Consider the following 20,072-nt stretch of genomic DNA (forward strand, 5'->3'; position numbering starts at 1 on the left):
TCCATAAGTCCTCAGTTTAACATTTGAAATGTTATTTCACAAATATGAGAAATAGATATCCAGGTGAAGATACTGAGGAACACAGAGGCACCCAGAGTCAGGAATAAGTTAGTGTAAGAAGCACTAGATTCCTCACATGCATCCCTTATCACTGAATTTTAACTCTTTTTAATTTTTTAAAATTTATTTATTCTTACATTATTTAATTTTAGTGGTGGGGGGAGTAATTAGGTTTCTTTCTTTTTAGAGGAGATACTGGGGATTGAACCCAGGACCTCCTGCACACTAAGCATGTGCTCTGCCACTTGAGCTATATACCCTCCCCCTCTCTCTTTAAAATAAATGTTTTCGTTACCAGTAAAAGGTTGCCATGGCACTTACGATGACAGTATTTCCTCAATGAAGAAAGTATAGAATGGCCCATTAAAATAGATAAGACTCAGCCTCACTTTGTGTTATTCTAGAAACTTTATTTTAAATCCACTAAATAACTTTCTATGGAACACTGTAGAATTTCCCTTCTCCACCTTTCCCCTCCTCCTCGAATATGGCTCCATATCTGTCTACCCACTCGTCAAGGCCCATGTTCTCCATCATGCTTCTCCAGGCTACTCTACATTTTCATAGCTGTTTGTTTATACTTTTACCATAACTTCTTCTGAAGAGACCCTTGTGCACATGCCAATTTCTCTTTCCTGGATAGCTGGTCTCAAATCTTGCGTTTTTCTATATTTTAAAATTCTAATCCCTACTCTCTCAATTATGCTTACTCAATGGATAGGAGGCACCCAACAGTACTCAACACAGACAGGTTTCTCAGTAAATTATTCCATAATCAGGAACTGTATCTATCTACTAGCACTCAAGTATACTAGATATATTCACAATATTGAGAGATAGAAAAAAAATCTGATATTATAGAAATTAATACCCAAATAATTAACTGAATTTTTCACTATACATTGTGATTTTCTACTATATAGATATATAATATTCCTTTCAGACAAATACAGAACATTTTTATCCCTAGTTGACTTGCTTAAAAACCTCATTGGGAAAAAAATTTGTAAAATAAAATCCTATTTTTCAAAAATTAGATTACTTTGTCCAGATTGATAACAGCTTCAGGAGACAGAGAGAGAAAGACAGAGAGAAAGAGAGAGAAAAGAAAACATGTCTTTGATATTACAATATATTGGGCAGGGGAAAATGAGGACTCTCTGATCTTTATGCTTTCTGATGCTAGAATGGTGCTTCTGTGTACTTACATAAACATTTTATGTGGCAATTGACAAAATTTCTTTTCAAATTCCTCAAATAACTCTCCTCCTCCTCTTCTTCTTCTTCCTGCTCCTCCTTCTTCCTCCTCCACCTTCTTTCTCCTTTGCAACATGAGAATTTTACATGAATACTAACCAGTAGCTTAGATGACTTAGAAATACTATAAAGACAGCAAGAGGGACCTTGCCAGAATCCATAACATTAAAAGTTGATCCCGAGGTTGGATTTTGGTTGTCAGAGAACTCTTCATATTGTACTTAGGGTTCTTTGACTTGAACGTTTAACTCTAGTGAGTGCTGTGTTGTGCTTTAGTTATCAGTTTGGCATAATACATTGTATAGATAAGTCCCTTAACCCAAGCTGCCCTACATTTTAAAACACAACCACCTAAAAACTGATGATTAACACAAGAAGAAGGGAGGGAGGAAAAGAGAGAAGAAAGGAGGGAAAGAGGTAGGGGAGAGAAGACAAGAAGAAAGAAAGAAGGAAAGGAAGGAGGAAAAGGAGGAAGTGGGGAAGGAAGAAAGGGAGGAAAAACTCTGTTTTGGACAGTGGCAGCTGTTAGAGACAGACATAAGCAAAATGAATGAGATTGGTAATATATAAAACTTAAAAATTTCAAAGAGCATCTAATGAACATATCAATGTTAACATGAGAGTCTTTATTTTTCCATTTCTTAATTTGCAAACAGAAGAGAAGACTCTAGAAGTTTGAACTTGGGGGCTTGAGCATATGTTTCCAAATCAAAATGATACACTCCTCAGTCTAATGTTACATTTTAATTGAAAACCCTCGGCACAAGGAAGGTTATAATGAATGTTATTATTGATATAGTATATGCAGCGTTCAACCTGAACAGTTGCTTTTCCTTTTATGGACCCTTTTTCATTTTTTTCTAATCCTAAAAAGCTTGACTAGATTTGTTTGGCTGCAAGCATAGTTCAGGGGCAAAAGCCTTAATTTGAGTATACATAAAGTGACTAATTTAAGTGTACACAATTTAAGAAATAAAATAATAATTTTATATTAACATACACACACCTACATTACATGATTAAAACAATATGATTAAAAACCTAATTAGAATCACATGGTGTTATCCTTTTGTATTTCTTGATTTCTGTATGTTTAGGTAGGTTACATCAATATCAGGTTAACTAAACATTTTATTTATTGTTTCTAGAGTATTTTGTAAACTTTTTTTTAACATGGAGAACAAAAAGTGAAGAGAAACAAAAAGTAGTCCTACAGAGCTTTGTTTATCCAGACTTGCTAAGATGTCAAAAGACACCAGTCTATTAACGCTAGGAGGGCAGCCCTGGAGAGTAAGGGAATTAGGGAGAGGTTGCGAAAAGAGTGCAAACTTTCAGCTATAAGATAAATAAGGTCTGAGAGTTTAATGTACAATATGGTGTCTATAGTTGATAACACTGTATTGAATAACTGAAATTTGGTAAGAGAGTAGAACTTAAGTGTTTTCCTCAAAAAAAAAAAAAAAAGAAGAAGATAAATACATAAAGTGATGGATGTGTTAATTAACTAGATGGAAGGAATCCTTTCACAATGTGTGCTTGAATCAAATCATCACAATGTACATTTTAAATATCTTACAATTTCATTTGTCAATCTCATAGAGCTTAAAAAAAATAAACACTAGAAGGTAAATCTCACCTATAGTAGAACTTAATCAACAGCAGGCTCTCAAATAATCACTTAATATGCAGAACCTGTTTCTAAAAGAGGATTATTATATTTTATTTTGAAATATGTAATCTATGGTTTTCATACACATTAAAAAAATTCTAGTTAGTTATGTAATTTATATAGGGCTGCCCATGTTTGACTTTTAGAAATTAAGACCTTCAACTCTGAAAGACCATTGACAGATAGATGGATAGACAGATAGGTACACACACACAAAGGAAAACAATAATTAGCAAAATCTAAGTGAATAGAATTTTTAGATCGGGTCTTTTAACTTTTTTATCCGTTTGTAGAAACTTTGCTCTTTAATACAAAATCTTGATTTTCAGGGACATAGAACACAAAAATAAGTAAAAAGTCTATTGCTATAGATAAATCACTTGAAATAGAATTTATAAAATCTGAGTTGGTATCACAGTTCTATTTATTAGCAGAATTACAGTGTCAAATGATTCAGCTGCCTCCTTGGTAAAATGGGATTAATGATATTTATCTATTTCATGACATTATTCTAAGGATCAAACAAAATTATGAACTGAAACATGCTTTGTAAACTATAGGGCATTAAACAAATTTAAGTTGCTTTTAAGAAATAATCTTATTTAGTTGAGAAATTATGATTTACATAAGATATCATTCCTAACAGTGAGTTTGATGTCTGAGCACGGGTACCATTTCGGAAGCATATATTTAACCAATAGGAAGTAGAGTGTCTCTCTGGTCGCCTCTCAGACAGATTAACAACCTGCAAGAAAAGGATCTCCAGTTAGAGCCATGCTGCATTAGGTGGACAGTGTAATCACTAGGACAATTATTAATACAAAGAAAGTGGAAACATGAGTCTGAAGAGGTGAAATATCAAAGGTACTCTTTATCAAGAGTGAAACTTTGAAATCCATCTATTTAAGATTAATCACTATTCTTTTAGCTAAGCTGTTGTCATCTCTAACTTTCCCTGAGTAGAAAATAATCTACACTTCCAACTAAGTTATTCATGGTCCAATTTGTTCTCAGAATACTATAATAGGCTTTGTGAAGATAAGTTTTATAATAGGGATTTAACATAGTGAGAAGCCAAGACACAGAGGCCTTCAAACACAAAGAGTATATATGTGTATAAACTGCTCAGTCCCCTCCCAGTCTTCTTCCACTCTCCCTGTCCCCTCCCCTCAAAAGACATTCACTCCTGCTTAAAGTCTAACTTTTACAAAGGATATAAATGAAACGCCATCTGAACAACTTCACAGTACAATTGGTTTAGCTACTGCAGTGTTGCTTTGGAGCCATTTCAACAGCACTGGGGAAAAGGGGGAAACTGTGAGTAAAGTACCACTGGAAGAAGGAATGCTGTGAAGGGTTTTAAGAAAAAGAAACATTCAAAATCTTCCCTCTTGGCAATTCCATCTTGTTTGATGACCACATTTACATAAGGGGTTAGTTCACGGGCTAGAACTCTCAAAGAGAACTCTACTTTCCTGGAGAAAATAAAACTTTTCAGGGTACCATCCTGAAAAAAAAAAGAAGAAGAAGAAAAAGAAGGAAAAAGAATCACTGATGATTTACATACATTATTTTTATTTCCCGAGCTTTTGATATCTCAAACTATTGAAAATACATAAAGTTAATTCAGAGATTTTATTCATTTATTGATTTGCCCTCTTCAGCTCTACAAGCTCTAGTTCCCTATTTATAATTTTTTATTTGCACCCAAATGAATATATCGACGATTTCTTTTACAAAGTAGCAAGGCAGTTGAAGCACAGTGCAAGTTTATCTTCATTCCAGATGGTTTTTTTTTTTTTTTTAGGTTCTATATTTTCCCGTTTTAAACATTTCAAGACACAAGCACAACATGTCATATTTTAAATACTTAAGACTCGTTATCTATTAGTGTATTTTAATAACTAGCTTCCCTTTTCCATATATGTTACAGCCCTGCTGTACCTATTTTATTGCAAGTCAGGCTATCTTACTTGCATGTTTGTATCAAAGTATATAAAAGAATGAAGATGTATGATTTATTGAGTATTTATAGTCAAAACTTTGGTTTGATTAAAAAAAATCTTACAAATCACATAAAAATTGTGTCACAAATATACATTTTAAACAAAGAAAGAAATTTTTAATTGTTTTTAATGTGCTTTTAATGATTTCTAGCACTCACACCTCCTTATTTGCTTTCCAAACTGTTTATACTGTCCCCAATAACACTCAGTGGAAAGCTGTCATTCCTGGCTAAATCCTTACTTAGGGTGGATGCTATGCCTCCGTGAGACAGGGTCAGGGGGTCAAAATCGATTTTGGAGGCCACCTGGAGAGTCCAGGCCATGAACTGACTCAAAAAATTTATATCAGAGCTGGAATAGTCCACCTCCCAGGGTCAGATCTGGCCTGACACTCCAACCGCAGGCTGGGGCATGCTAGACCGAGCTCAGAGAGAGGCCAGAGTTGTTGACCCTGCTAGCTGACCTCTTCAAACTTCAGGAGAATTTTTTTGGCAGTTACCACGGTGACTGGGTACTCTAAAAGCTTATCCTTCTTACTGAAAGGAGGGAAAAAAAATTAGGAAAAAAATATGTTAAAACCTACCTTGCAGAGATGCCTATCACAGTTAAAGTTAAAAAAAAAAAAAAAAGGAAAAGGAAAAAATCTGAAGAAGCTCTAAATTGTCTATAACTTTGATATTAATTTCCACTGCTGTTGTAAAGAAACTGGAATTTGAAAGGTCTTTCAAAAAGCAAAATTTCACATTTGGAACAGATACTGCTGTTTTTATTTTTAAACCAGTAGCTGACAACAATTTGAATAATGTTATTAAAAATACTTTTTAAACAATGTAATTGACTTGGAAATTCTAATATATTTCTGCTTTTCTTTGAGAATAATCAGCTTTGAAATAAGATCCACCATAAATGCTAATCTACTATGGAAAAATGCTAGAATACTCATTTTTGCATCAAAAATACACTCAAAATATATTTTTTTTCCTGAGAGTAAAGTGTCCGGTTTTGCCTGACTTGAAATTTAAAAATCAGGGGAAAAGCAAGGGGCCATTATAATTATATATTTTATTTTTTACCAAATCACTTAATAAAATAATATATACATTAAAAATAACATCATAAAAATACCCTACATATAACAAAACAATGCTGAGAGTGAAAAATATAAGTTTCACATTCTTTTTGAGCAATTTAAAGTTAAAAAAAATCATAGAATAGTCTTCTACGTCAATATCAAATGCTATCTTGTTCTAAAGTTCCACAACAATAAAGACTTTTGGATTAAAATTTAATTCCCCATGGGGTAAACCTATGCACATTATAAAACTCTGCTAGTTGATTTTTGGTGACAGACTGTAATACAAAATACTCTAAAATGGCTCCTATATGCGACTTGAAATTAGACGAGAATCGTAATAATTTAGAAGTAGAATATTCTTTAATCATAATAATATTTTCTTTAAAAAATGACTGTGTACTGTATAACGACTTTTTGTAAAGTGAAATCATTGATTCTGAGAATTGCTACTGCTCTGGCCCTTCTTGAATTTTCTCATCTACCTCTTACATGACCCGGGTCCTGGAAGTCTTGAAGGGACTTTCTCGTGTGTGTGTGTGTGTATATGTGTGTGTATTTGAACATAAGCATGCACAAATGATTAAGCATTGGTGAGGAGAGGGTGGTTTTGCATTTTAAAAAGCAGTGGCTATGTAACAAAACAATGTCTTTGGTCTAAATATCATTTCTCATCTTGACTCTTAGCCAAGAAAGAAAAAATGATGAATTACAGAAATGTAGTAACTGACACTCCAAAAATGAATACTGAAATTTCAGAGGAATGTTTTAACCTAATCTTGAGTGTTCATTTTGCTGTGACCTATTTTCACTGCTTTGTAATCACCCCTAAATTCCTAGAACAGCATAGACATAAAACCAAGCATCTGTTAATTAATCTTAATTTTTAAAAAACAAAATATAATTCAGAATATAATTTCCTTTCTTGTCTTGTGTTCAAAATATCCAGTGAAAAGAAAGATTGGAGATATATTCTGAGATGATTTTGCCACATGATCCAACTGCACTTTGCTAAAACACAGGTCTTTCAACAGTGCTGTTCTTGCCATTGCAAAGTGGGCAACGAGGTTGGTGAGTCACTACAATTGTGGTGCCAGCTCATTCTCTATGATGAACTCAGACTGTCCTTCCCAGACGGGAACTCTTGGCACGCTTCCTTAAAGACCCGGAGGCTGGCAAAGCATGAAGAACTATCAAACAGGAAATGAGGTCCTCCTCAGGTTTTGAAAAGAGATGATAGAAGTCTTAAAATGAGGCAAGCCAGACCAGAATCTCCTAAACCACAAGCCTTATCTTGAGTGAAACATTATTTCTAAGTTGGATCTGAAAAGGAAAAGAAGTTAAAGTATAAGACAACGGTTCATTTGTACACAAGGAAAGAGTGCCAAGCCTTTTAGCATGGTTTCCTCAAGTCAAAGTTACGATCTCTCCCAGGAAAGGATCAAAAATTATTTATCCGTCTTCTGCATAAATTTCTACTAAAAGGACAATGAAATAAATAGATACCTTATTCAGTAAGTCATAAACCTGGATCTTAGGTTGAAAATTCATCAATATGTTGTAGAACTTCAGAATTCAGGGACTGGGAGGGATTTAAGAGACTATCTAGTCCTACCTCTTTACATATGTAAAATCTGAAGCCAGGAACATGGACTGCCTTACATACACATTTCTAGTTACATGCCTCAACTGGACCTTAGAGTGTCTTTGGCATTTCTTGCCTAGTGGGTTCTCTACTACAACCTGCAGCCTCTTCACTGGTGGAAAGGATCTTAAAAGCCCATACCGGTAGATACAGTCAAAGCCTTGGGGACAAGAGTTATTCTGGGACCACAGTATAAAATGATTGTAAAACCCATTCAAGTTACACTTCCAGGAAACCACCTTAGGTACCACACAAGCAGAAATTCCATAAAATCAGGAAGTGAAACAATACAGTAATATGTGCTGTAGGGGGTCTCAAAATTCTCAGGAACTTACTATGTCTGATGGTAACAAGGGTATGTTGTTAATATTATTTCTCCAGCTAGTTGTTTTTATTGATCTGTCATGGCTAATAGGCATTGATTGATTTTCTTTTCATCGGTACAGAGTCTCCACTCTGCCATGTTTATAATTAAATACTGAGAAGCAGAACTTCTGGTGTTAGCCTAAACTTCCAGCAGTATGAAAGTCTGCCCAAATAACCATGAACTATGTAAGACATGATGCCTGCTAGTCCAGAAAGGGCTTACTCTGGTCTTTCTTTAACATTTCTCTAATTTACTTCACTTGCAAATTGTACCTATTAGGATCAGTGGATCCTGAAAATGAAGCAAAAAGAAGCCTGTAGAAAAATGTGGAATTCATTGCCAATACCCCAAACTGCCACTTGTCAACTGCATTCAGCTGTAACATTTACTCTCTGCATCATGTATTTCCAGTGTGGACCCCAAAAGCCCCTTCTAACTTGTCATGGCATTTGGAAGAAGAGCATGATTTAAATTTGAGAATCCGGCTCAGGGCCCTGGAAGGAAAAATAGGAAGGGTTAAGAATTTAAGGGGAGGAGAAAAAAAGTACTAGGTATGCTGAGGGGCCAGTGGTTTTTATAGGGAAGAAGGCTGGTGTTTTGGAAGATAGTTATTCGTGATTAACAGGTGAAAGCAATAGGAGTCAGGTAGTCCTTAACACCCATCTAGAATTTCAAAGAAATGCTATATCCTTTCCATAGGTTCTAGTGGGTGTTAGTTAAGGGGAGGCATTCTGGGTACTAATTACATATTAAATTTTTGGAGCAGGGAATGAAAAACAACACTGAGGTAGGGTCAGAAGAATGCTTGCTTAGCTACTCAAGGCTCCTGATGCAGTTCAGCGATCTACTTCACAGTTGTGCAGGTGTCTATCCGCCGGCTCCTCAAAACGCTTTAGTAGTCTCCCCTAACACAGAAGCAGACTTTGCTCGAAAGAGAAAGAGCTGTTAAGGGAAACTTGTTGGCAGAAGGGAACTTCCCAGTATGCAAACATTTTTCCTTTTGGAATCAAGGATGAAAGGCAGGTGAAGACAGTAAGTGAGGAATTATGAGATTCAAGAGTGAGAACTGCTGGCTTGGTTCTGAGCACCACCCCCAGGACCAGCCAGGCGGTGCTCCAGGGACAGGGTGGATGACAGACAGAGAAGCTGGTTGCCTTCCCCAGCTTCTTGACCTGTTTTAAGACTTGGCCAGAGCTGTTCCCTCAGTCTAGGTGGGGACAGCACTCCGTTTCAGACACTATCCACTGACCTGCTCTTAGGAGGGCACAGACTAGGGCAACTTGGCCAGTGCCTGCCTTCTGCTGAGACACGAACACTTGAAAAGGGGCCCACTCTTTTGGCATCCTTCAGAGGCTCCTCAGGAAATTGTTAAAGACAGAAATTTTGAAATTGAATTTTAATGATTGAGAAAAGAGGGGTGAGGCACAGCAGCTGCTCCAGAGCAGCTGCCCCCGCGGCTCCGTCCTTGTGAGAGGCCCGTCTCTTGGCCACCACACCCACCAGTCCAAGAAGAAGGGGAGAGGAGGGGCCGGAAGGTGAAGGGTTCAAGTTTAGAACCACGGCCCCGGCCCTGGGCGTTGGGGAGACCTCCACATTCACAAACAGAAAGGAAAAGGCAAGCAAAACAACAACAAAAACCTAACTCAGTCCCAGGTCGCTCAAACGACTTGTGGGCCAAAGAACACATTTTTGTGAGGGATGAGGGACATTTTTGTGAAGGACCTGGGCGGGAAGGGGAGAGTTTTGTAGGAGAAGGATCTGGAGGGTCCTTCCCCTGGATCCCCACGGCTTCTTCTGCCTGCCTGGGCCACGTCGAAATGAGAAGCGGAACACAGGACCATGATCTCCCACCACCAGCTTCCTAATCCCCCAAACTCAAGTGCCGGAGACGGAAACTTCCCGAAAAGTTATTGCCGCCGGCAAATTCGGGCTGACAAATTGCGGACAGTCGCGCCTCCAGCGTGCAGGACGGCTGTCAGGCGGGCAGTCCAGGAGCAGACGCACGCAGGGGCGCGCAGGGCGCAGGCGCAGCCCCGTCGGCACTTGCCAGGCTGTGCCCCGCCCCCACCGGTCGCCACACCTGCCCCCCCCCCCCCCCCCCCAGGGACCGGTCGTGCCGGCGGGACGCCAGGTCTCCCACCGCCGGCTCTAGCTCTTGCTCTCTTCCCGAGGCTCACACCGACTACAAGGAGGAGCCTCTCTCGTCCCTCTCCTCCAGTTAACCCTTCTGGGTGCGCGCGTCTATGGTCTCAGTCGCCCTTGATTTACAGTCACAGTCACGTTACCCGAGTTTTCTTTTGTTTGAAATCCTGGGCCCGCAAGACCTTGGCATGTGTTGGACGTCTAGTTACTTCTGCGTGCCTGTCTGTATCCTGCGACAGAGAAAATCATTAGGAATTGAGGCTCAAGATGAATAATACTTATATTTTTACCTGTGGATGCACTGGAAGAATGTGGGTATATTAAATTATTTCAGAATTTAAGGTAAACCTGAAAAAGATCTTTCAAAGTGTTTACAGGTAAGTGCCTTGGGGGGAGGGTATCACTCAGTGGTAGAGTGCGCGCTTAGCATGCTCGAGGGCCTGGGTTCAATCCCCAGCACCTCCATTAAACAAATATAAATAAATAAATAAATAAACCTAACCCCCCCAAAAAACAAACAAGCAAAAAAATGTTTTCAGTTAAGTGCCTCTGTCGACATCCACCCACCCACCCACCTATACCGCACACATTTGCTAGAATGCCCTTTGATTTGTTTTCTTTTACATTTTGATTTACTGTGTGTTTTAAATTTAGGAGCAACTTTAAACACATACATTGATCTAAATATGGATTCTCTATGTAAGATATGACTTCTTTCATGGTTTATTTACAAACTAGTCACCTAATCAGAAAGCTTCAGATTCAGTGATCAGTCACAGCCCTCCTAGGAGGTTGATTTAGCTACTGAAGTTTGGGTTCACAGTTAAATTCACTCTTCCACTTTCTCCAACTTAAATTTTGATTTCTGCATTTAAATACAACATGGTACTTGAATAAGTCTTCTTGTTAAACTGGAGGCTTTTCTCATTTCCCTGAACTCTATAAATGAACTGCATTGTCACATAATCGATAGGAAAAACTCAGCTGTCACAGATCCTAAGCAACCCCCTGCCACAGAAATAACACGATCTGGCATTTCTGAGTTTGAAAAATGTGCTGTTTGGATGACATGCAACCAGAGCTACTCAGATGGCTTAAATGTCACGGCCTCTACGATCAGCTGAGGATGGGTTCAGCTGAGATATTTCTAACAGGCTTCTCCTGGTTAGAGGCTGGGTGTTCCGCTTTTTTCCTCTATAATCAAGTAGTCTAAGAGTATTGGGATCTGGGATTCAAAGCTATTTCTAAGCTCATCTAAGTTTGTCTGCTGTCACAGAGTTTATGACAGAATTTCAAATTACGCATTTTCCTCCCTGAACCGATGAGCAATTCCAATCTGGATTTTGGAGTTTAAATCTAAGACTAAATGTCCAGCAACTTCAACATCTATCCTTTGGAGTCCTATTATCAGTCCCACCAGTGTGATCAGGATTTCTGCAGTATATAAATTCTTCAGTTCAAAAGCAACTGAATGGCATCTGATCATAAGTAACAGGAACTCATAATCTCCAGCAAGCTGTTTCTCTGCTTCAATGTCACTGTCTCTAGTTGCATCTTCGGCCTTCACTCTACAGTCTGCCACGTACAAATGCTGCCATAGCGTAGGAGGGCATGAAAATATCATCCTTCCTTAACGTAGTCACTTCCCTTTTATCTTTGATGTAGTGCTCCTTACTTTTAACTCAATGACTTCTTTCACCGCTGGCATTTTTTTTTAAGTGGTCCTCTGTTGACCTACCGTGGAATCTACCCCACTTGATAGATTAGATCATGTGATAAACATGTTAATTTATCTCACAAGAACCTTGCTAAGAAGCCTCATGACCTTGCATATTCCGAATCATTTACACACCAAAGGTGAAAGGTAATCTGATTCAGATTTGCTCTTGTCAGTGAATTGATGTATTAAATGGTATAGTTACTCTTAGCCTACCTGAACTCATCTGTACAAAGCAAGTGCTAGAGGGGGTCAGACAGTAGCAAGCTAAGTGAGACAAATTCAGTTTATCACGTCAAAGTAGCGATGCATAAAATTCGTCTTTTCTAAAACTAAAGCTATCGGAGCCTGCCTTTCTCACATCTACCACGGCTAAGATTTTTGGGGTGAACTAAGAAACACCATCTCTAATTAGTTCATTTGTCATCAGAGAACCACTGCATCAGACCAGGTATTTTGTTCCTATTCAACTCTAGAAGAAAATGGGACAACATGGGCTATTATAAAAAGCTCAGTATTCAGTGCCAGCATTGCAAATTGGCCTTCTTTTTTTTTTTTTAAACAAGATCTCAGAAACCCCCAACTCATTCAGACTATGTCTTGGCAACTTTGCGCTAGTTCCAGACAGGACTGTTAACACAGTAGATTTTATCCATTATCATAGTTCACAAGCTTCTCCATGGCTTCAAGTTGACATTTGGAACCTTGGTCATGCAACAGGGGTGAAAACCCATCCAGGAACCAAGTCACTTACTTCTGAAGTAACTGTCATAGGTGGGTGGAGGTGGAGGGTAGAGCAGGCAGTGAGATGGGGAAGAACTCTGGCAGGCAATAATCAGGCCAGGAGTGACTGAGCTCCGATGTCTATCAAGGACAAGTAACTGATGAAAAGAGTCCTCTTCTTGGATACTGATTCATTGTGTGAATTTACCACATGTACAATTATGAGAAATGACTGCCCCCATCCCAGCCTTATACACTGAAGAGTCTTATTATTACTATTATGATTTAGAAATACAGTGCATTCAACTATCTTGTCCTCGATTCTCAAGACATAAGCCTCATGAGGTCAATACCACAAATTTGAGGACCTGCCTGAATTCTTAATCACACAGTGCAGAGGTATGATACACTGGATAAAGATGTACTGAATGACCCCAGTGTCCATATGGCTCTAAAATTCTAAGTTGTTCATTTCTCTCGATTCTTACATGCACCCCCTTCCCACACAGAAAATATTTCTTTTCCTTACTGTCTGCAACCTAAACTTAAGAGCACACAAACCATGAGTTGAACGTAACTGCTTGCAGTGCTATTTATGAAATACTTCTCTCTCTTTTTTTTTTTCCACCCTAGGTATCCAAGCCAAGGGACTGAGCAATGCATGGTGCTACTCAACTAGGTCTAAGAGAAAAGATGATCTGCAGTGATCTGGCTGTACCTGTTTTCTCACCCAGTTCCCGGAGCCTGCCCTCAGCTTAATTTTACAAACATACTGTCTGGTCACCATTTCTCTGTTAAAATGGCCCAGGGTTTTTGCCAGGAGTATTCTGCCACCATTGCTGGCACGTTTGTCTCTTCTGTCTAATGTCTGTTATTACCCAAAGCATTCTAAAAATCTAATTTCCAACTCTGAAAATATACTCTTACTACAGAAGTAATTACATTAGCATAACAAGCTCAAAGTTCCAAGGTGGTCATTTGGTTATAGATCTCAAATCCCTTCTGTTCCAGCAGGCTGATGTTGAGGTACGATGTTGCCTTCCTGTCACTAGCATCTGGGTCAGCGGAGCATCTGATGGAGGGAAGTTCTTCTGGCTTGAACTGTTTGTCCTCAGGAACTCACAATGAGGTAAAAGTTTCAAGTTTCACCTGCCCAAGTTGGGACATTTTTTAAAGATACCTCCATCTCTTTTTTTCTTTTCTCTTTCTGTAGCTCTCTTTCCTTGACCACCAAGAAATATGTCTTAAGTGATATTCTTCCACAGGTGTCTCATTGGACATAGACAAATGTCCAGACTTCTCTCATAATCAGTCCAAGCACTTTTTGGTCCTTTTATGGGGGGTGGGGTTTGGGAAATCCGACCTCCATCTGCCCTGCCAATTGTGGCGGTGCAGATTAGCAGAGACTGTGCTGAGGCCCGGATGGTGGTGGCGGTGGCAAGGGTCAGTAAGGTTGAGATGTATTCAGATGTTAATTTACACCTGAAAAGACTGAATGCAGTTACCCACATGGGGGGTGACTGGAGTTTCTTATGAACACTGGCCTTGAGTGCTTCCTTGAGAAACGTGAAAGTTGAAATGGAGGGGGAAAGTAATCTAAAAGTTACGGGAGCAGGAAGAAGGGTGGGGAGCAGGGACAGCCTTGATGAATTAAAGGAAATTTATTTAGCCACCAGTTAGAAATCTACATTCAGTTTTTCCTTTTTTAGCATAGTTTTAAGGCACAATGGAGAGGTGGTCATTTCCTCTTTACTAAATATTTGGAGATTGTCCATAAAATCCAAAAATACTGACGTCAAATTAAGGATGTGGAATTAGCCTTCATTTTTTGCTGTCAGGTTGGGTGTCCTTGTTTTGTTGTCTCCCTGTTTAACAACTGCTACCTACCTTGCTTAGTGGAATCCCAAAGTACCTCGTAAGCAACTAAGAAAGAAAAACCTCTACATTCCAACACTGCCTTTAACCTCAAACACAGTAAAGGGTTCATTCAGACCCCAGGACCACACTGAGGCATTAATTAGGCTGATGAAATCCATCGAAATGTATGAATTCAGCATAATCAAGTTTCTACCGCAGACTATCGTTAAGGAATACGTGAGCAGCTGGGAGAATAGAAAGTACTGTTAGAGGTAAGTCATGCATGTAATTGAGTATATTTAACATAACCATTTTAATGATCAGTGATTAAAAGTGCATCTTACTTAAATAGTATATCCTCTGCAATTTGTTCATATCAACTCGATAATATTCTCAAAAGGAAAAAAATAGGGGTACACCTTACTAAACAAGATCTTTTTTGAGTTTGGGGGAAAAAGCAGGAAGGTGAACTGGAAAAGAAAGTGGCTTTTGCCTGCAAACAGCTACAGCGGTGTGGTAGAAATTAATCACTGTTTTAAGCATCTTCTGTGCTCAGGTCAAAGTATTAGGAATATATTACAGGTGATTTTTTTTCATTCCTCAGAAAGAATGTATTTTATTAAAATGCCTTCTCTGTCTGATAAGATGACTTTTTAAAAGACACAGGGGGTCTGCTCAAACCCTGATGATTTTAAGAGCTTCTCTTAGGAACCTGGGAATTTCACCTTTCCAATTCCCCTTCCAACCTGTTGGGTTGGCTTCCCTTAGTGGAACTCACCTCTGTGAAGATAGCATTGGGAAGGAGAGAAAGCATCCAAGGACAGAGATGAGCCTGGATATGGCCATCTAGGGCCACAAACACTAGAAGCCCTCAAAGGGAAATGAGCTGTTCACATCAACTAGCGGCCTCAACCTAAACTCCACGTACTCAGAGGCAGACTCTGCTCTGCTCTGTTCACTCGGACCTGGCCAGATAAATGATGTCATTGTGGAGCCATGCAGAAGCCAGCCCAACTCTGTGTGTTGTAGTTTCTCAGCTTTTGTGCACAAAACACACAAATCACTGATTACCCAGGAAAGAAGAGCTGGATGTAGATCTGTAGCTAGAAGTGTGTACATGGCACATTTACATCTCTGTGCAGGCACTGTAAAAGTCAGAGTTTAGGAGAAGGGATGCAGTTGGCCCAGCTCCCAAAAGTTGCCTCACAAGGCTTTTTTTTTTCTCCCTTCACCCCTGCTCCCACTCACATAAAGAGATCAATCTATTCTCCCCCTCAAAATAGGGTGAGAAGAGTGGCACATCTTGAATGTCTGGGAGTTGCACCGCAACATTTTACAAACCTAAGCGGGAGGAGGAAGGCACAAGCACATAAAACTACGCCGGGGCATACAATCTGCCTGCTGCAAACAAACAAAAATATTTTAAGGGGAACTTTATTTGAAGCCTTCCTTTCACCCAGTAGCATGTCTTCCTTGGCTTGGAGGGACAGCTCTTGAGAAATCAGGTCTCTCAAGGAGCTCTCCCGCACCCAATGTATAGTCTATAAATATAGTGGAAGAGTCATGCCAGGGGTAGTCAGTGCAAGAGAATCTGGAGTCTTGAAAGCATCTTTTTCTTCTGGCTATGGTGGCACTTAAATGATAATGTGGGCAATGGAGCTAGGAGATTTATATCTTTTGGAAAGTAGGGCGAGCCAGATGGTAATAGCGTCATTAACACACAAACTTGGGATGTGCAAGTGAAGCTTGAAATTGGGAAAGAGATCGGGAGAACAAAGGGGGCTGCTGTTGAAAGGCTACCCCTCTTCTGCTGGCCAAAGCTAAGAGCCTCGTGGTACTGGGGTCTGCTACTGCCCAGAGCTGGATAATAAACGACGGCTTTCCCCCTCCCCTGTTGTGACTTAGAAAGCACCAAGAAAACTTGCAATAAGCAAATGTGGCACTTCTTTACGTGTAACCCTTTGTAGTCTGATGTGGCAGGAATGGGCCTTTAATTCAACTACACTCCCACCCTCCACCCCCTACCCTAGTTTGATAAGCTCTTCAATTGTTGACATTTATTTTATGAAATCAAAGTGCCGCTTGTTGCATGTTTCAGACAAAAGTTCATTTTCCTCCCCTTATGTAAACACTTGAAGTAAATATTAAAGGTTGAACAGCACTACCTTTTTCGTTTTGGTGATGGGGGTTGGTGCGAAGGTGTTGTCAGGGGTTAAACTACAGTTTTATTTTGGAAAGCCTTAATGTTTTAGTTAAACTCCCACTTGCCCAAACATTCAATTCAGAGAGAACACAGAAGGCAATAAGACAATCTTAACAATGGAATTAATAATAATAGTAGTAATAATAATAATGCATGTTTATAATAAACACCCACACAGACATGTACAAACAGGCAGGGGAGTTTAGAACTAAAGAAAACGAAATTAATAACTTCATTTTCATACACGTATATATGGAAGACAGCGAAGGTAGTGGGGTCATTAGGTATTGAATAGCTTGAGTGATCCCTGTTAGCTACTCAAAGTCGACAATGTCTAAACTAAAATCGAACGTTTTTCTTTTTTTTTTTTTTTTCTTTCTTAAAAAAAAAAAATGCTAGAGCTCTTTAAAAGCCCGGAGGACTTACCCTCAAGGCATTATTCAGAGAAAAACTGAGACTGGCCGTTCGTCACAGGCAATTGTAAAGGGTTTCAAAGGGCCGATCAAACGATCGCCAGAGTAATCTACATTCAAGTCCGGATGGTGGTGTTACGGCACACACCTGCGGGGTGTTTGCTGTCCGTGCCCCTCGCCGAGCTACAAATCATCATTAAAGCGAGCTGCTTAAGCTTATTCCCAGTTTCTAGACAAGAGTTACTTGGGACAGTTCACTTTGATATTGCTACAGCTCGCAATTGACAAGCACGCTCTTTTGGAGTTCAAGCCCGAGCCCACACCCTAGTCCGCGCACGGCAAAGTAAGGAGGGTGGTGTGGTGGGGGTAAGGGGAGGAGTGAGTAATTGTTAAAGTCTGTTTCTGCAACTTCCTGAGCAGAATCACCACCAAAAAAATGTATAGTAAACCAGCTTAGAAGCAGCTGAAACACCCACCTCGAGTTTTCTACTGAGGGTCTTCCAAAACTTCACTGTCTTTGCCACAACTTTTAACCGACTCAGACTACAGACAAATCTCACAGCCTTAGTTTTTCTCCTTCGCTCTCTTCACACACACACACACACGCTAGCACACTCCCTCAAGTGCAAGATAACATTATTTTTCTCAACCAGGACTGGGGATCTACTTTGAAACTTTCACTTTTGATTCATTCGTTTGGGATTATATCCCCTCTTAATATGCGACGCTGCCCTCACTGCCCTCACCTTGAGAGAGAGAGAAATCTGGAGTTGGGTAAAAAGAAAGGGACGTGGGGGGTCCGACAGCTGGAGCAGGGGAAACGGCAGGAAGGTCGGTTTCTGTCTGCTGCCTGCCTGGGTGTCTGCGAGCCCTCGGCAATCCGTGTGCGCCCCATTTGGGGCGGGGGGGGATAAGCGGCTGCCGGTGATGCCAAGATCAACCAACACTCGGAGCGAATGTATCAATAGACCAATTTTCTGCTCCCACCGCGGGCTTTTTCATTTCAATCCAGAGTGGAGGCGTCTGCGCTGCGCAAGACGCAACAGCACGGTAGCGTCGGGAAAGAGGGCGCTAGATGCGGGAGGCGCAAATATGGAAATTAACTCATTAGGAAGGGGTGTGGTTTTCCCGAAGCCCCCTCCTCCATCCCTTCCTTTCTCCCTTGCTGCCACCGTCCCAGCTTTGCTAAATATGAGATTACAAACAAACAAATAAAGCAGAAGCTGATTACGCAGCCCAGATCAAACACGCTCCAGATAATTCGCTTCACTCAGCGCTGCTGCCGGACCTGCGGCGCAGCGAGGGCCCCTCACGCCGGCCCGTGGCTTCAGCGCCCGCTCCACGCCAGCCGGGCTTCCGTGGCTCTGAAAGCCAGGGCCGGCGGCGGCGTTTTGAAGGCACAGCACGTGGCCCTGGCACCCCGTTTGGTATAAGTTTTAAAACATGAAACAAACGCTTTCACCAATACGATAACCCTCCGAGGGCTTCTGCTGATCTCAGAGGTCCTGCCCTGAGGCTGCCTTGGAGGGGAGGGTGGTGGTGTTCTCTCTGGGAGAAAAGAAAACTAAACTACAAAGTAGCGTCCCCGAGTGCCTGGCCAGGGGGCTTTTCTTGTGGCACCGCACCCCTAGCGGGGGTGGGGTGGGAGGGTGGACGTTGAGAAGACCGGCTGGGGCCAGGCGTGGGCGCAGGGGTCGATATGAGCATCAAAGACCCGAGTTCAGATATTATTAACCAAAGACCAGGTACCCAAAAAAGTGAGGGTGAGGGGGTTGGAAAACCTAGGCTGCAGAGTTCTGTGTCAAAATAAAATGTTTGGATGTGTGTGTGTATGGGGGGGGGGGGAGTTGGATAGGGAAGAAACAAAACTAAAAACCTCTCACGTCCTCCTTCTCAGCCGCCCTGCCCCCAAGTCCTCAAAGCCTGCCTCTGTGGAGGGCTGGGGGGAGGAAAACTGTGCTTTTATGGTTTTTCTTCCTGCGTGGCCCGCCTCCCCGGCCCTGCTCCCTGCCCGGCGCTCCCCCAGCTGCGGGCCCCTTGGAGGAAGGCCGCCCAGTCCCCTCGTCTCCCGCTGCCTGCAGGCCACCGAGCCTCAAAGCGCGCATTGTCCAGCGGGGGCGGGGAGGCCAGCGGGCCCCTGGAGAAGAATAACACTGCGCCCAAGTCCTGTAAGGGAAAGTTTCCTAATGCACTCCTTGTGGTAAAATACACTTTTAACAGGGCGAGGGGGAGGTGGGGTGGGGATCACTTTTGAAAATCCACGGCCTTCTCTCAAGTTCTCAACTCTTTCCCTTGTCACTTTTTTAAGTTCTCAGAAAGGGGGAAGAGTGGATCGGAAAGAAATTGGAAGGTGGCCGAAAATGTGAACACGACTCTAGAACCGTCGATGTGATGGTTTTAAAACGCCGGTGGAAAGGGAGAAAGGGGTGTCTCCACCCAGGTCTGGGCAAAGGACAGCTGCACAGTCGGTGCGCGGGGGGTGAGGGGAGAGGGGCCCCGAGGGCGCGTGTGCAGGAGAAGCATTTCGCACCTCCTGTTTATCTTAGAAGGGAGGCGGGCGGGGTGGGGGTGAGCGAATTGTTCTGTCTCCGACAGGCAGTAGAAGTTGAATAAAATGGAGAGGCGGGCACACGCAAAAACAAAACCTACTGTAGACTCGGAGTCTCTCTCCTTGACCCGAATACCAAATGGTGGGGCTTCCCCATTTGCAAAGAACCACTAAGTCTTAAGACCCTGAGACACAGCGGTGCTCCACCGACGGCAAGAGCCGCGATCGAGGGCCGTTAGAATTGAGGCTTTTGGCGGGGCGAATGTGATTAATCTTTCATTCGAGTAGCAGAGACCCATTCCTTCCAAGCGTTGCCAGTTGCATTTGAGGGGTCTCTAGGTTTCGTCAGTTCTTGCAGGGCATTTGCAAAATAATGGCTCGTGCCCCTTGCAA

At 41.3% G+C, this 20,072-nt stretch overlaps 1 long non-coding RNA gene across 1 annotated transcript in view; it reads right to left on the reverse strand.

The window, feature by feature from the left end:
• Positions 1-4,175: 4,175 nt before the first annotated feature.
• Positions 4,176-20,072, reverse strand: part of LOC123614783 (uncharacterized) — a 654,335-nt gene continuing 638,438 nt past the window's right edge. Inside the window, exon 11 of the long non-coding RNA XR_006722257.2 lies at positions 4,176-7,387. This is a non-coding gene — a long non-coding RNA (uncharacterized LOC123614783). The remainder of the gene's footprint in view (positions 7,388-20,072) is intronic.

Source organism: Camelus bactrianus, chromosome 1 (assembly GCF_048773025.1).
Source record: "Camelus bactrianus isolate YW-2024 breed Bactrian camel chromosome 1, ASM4877302v1, whole genome shotgun sequence".
NCBI classification, from domain to species: Eukaryota; Metazoa; Chordata; class Mammalia; order Artiodactyla; family Camelidae; genus Camelus; species Camelus bactrianus.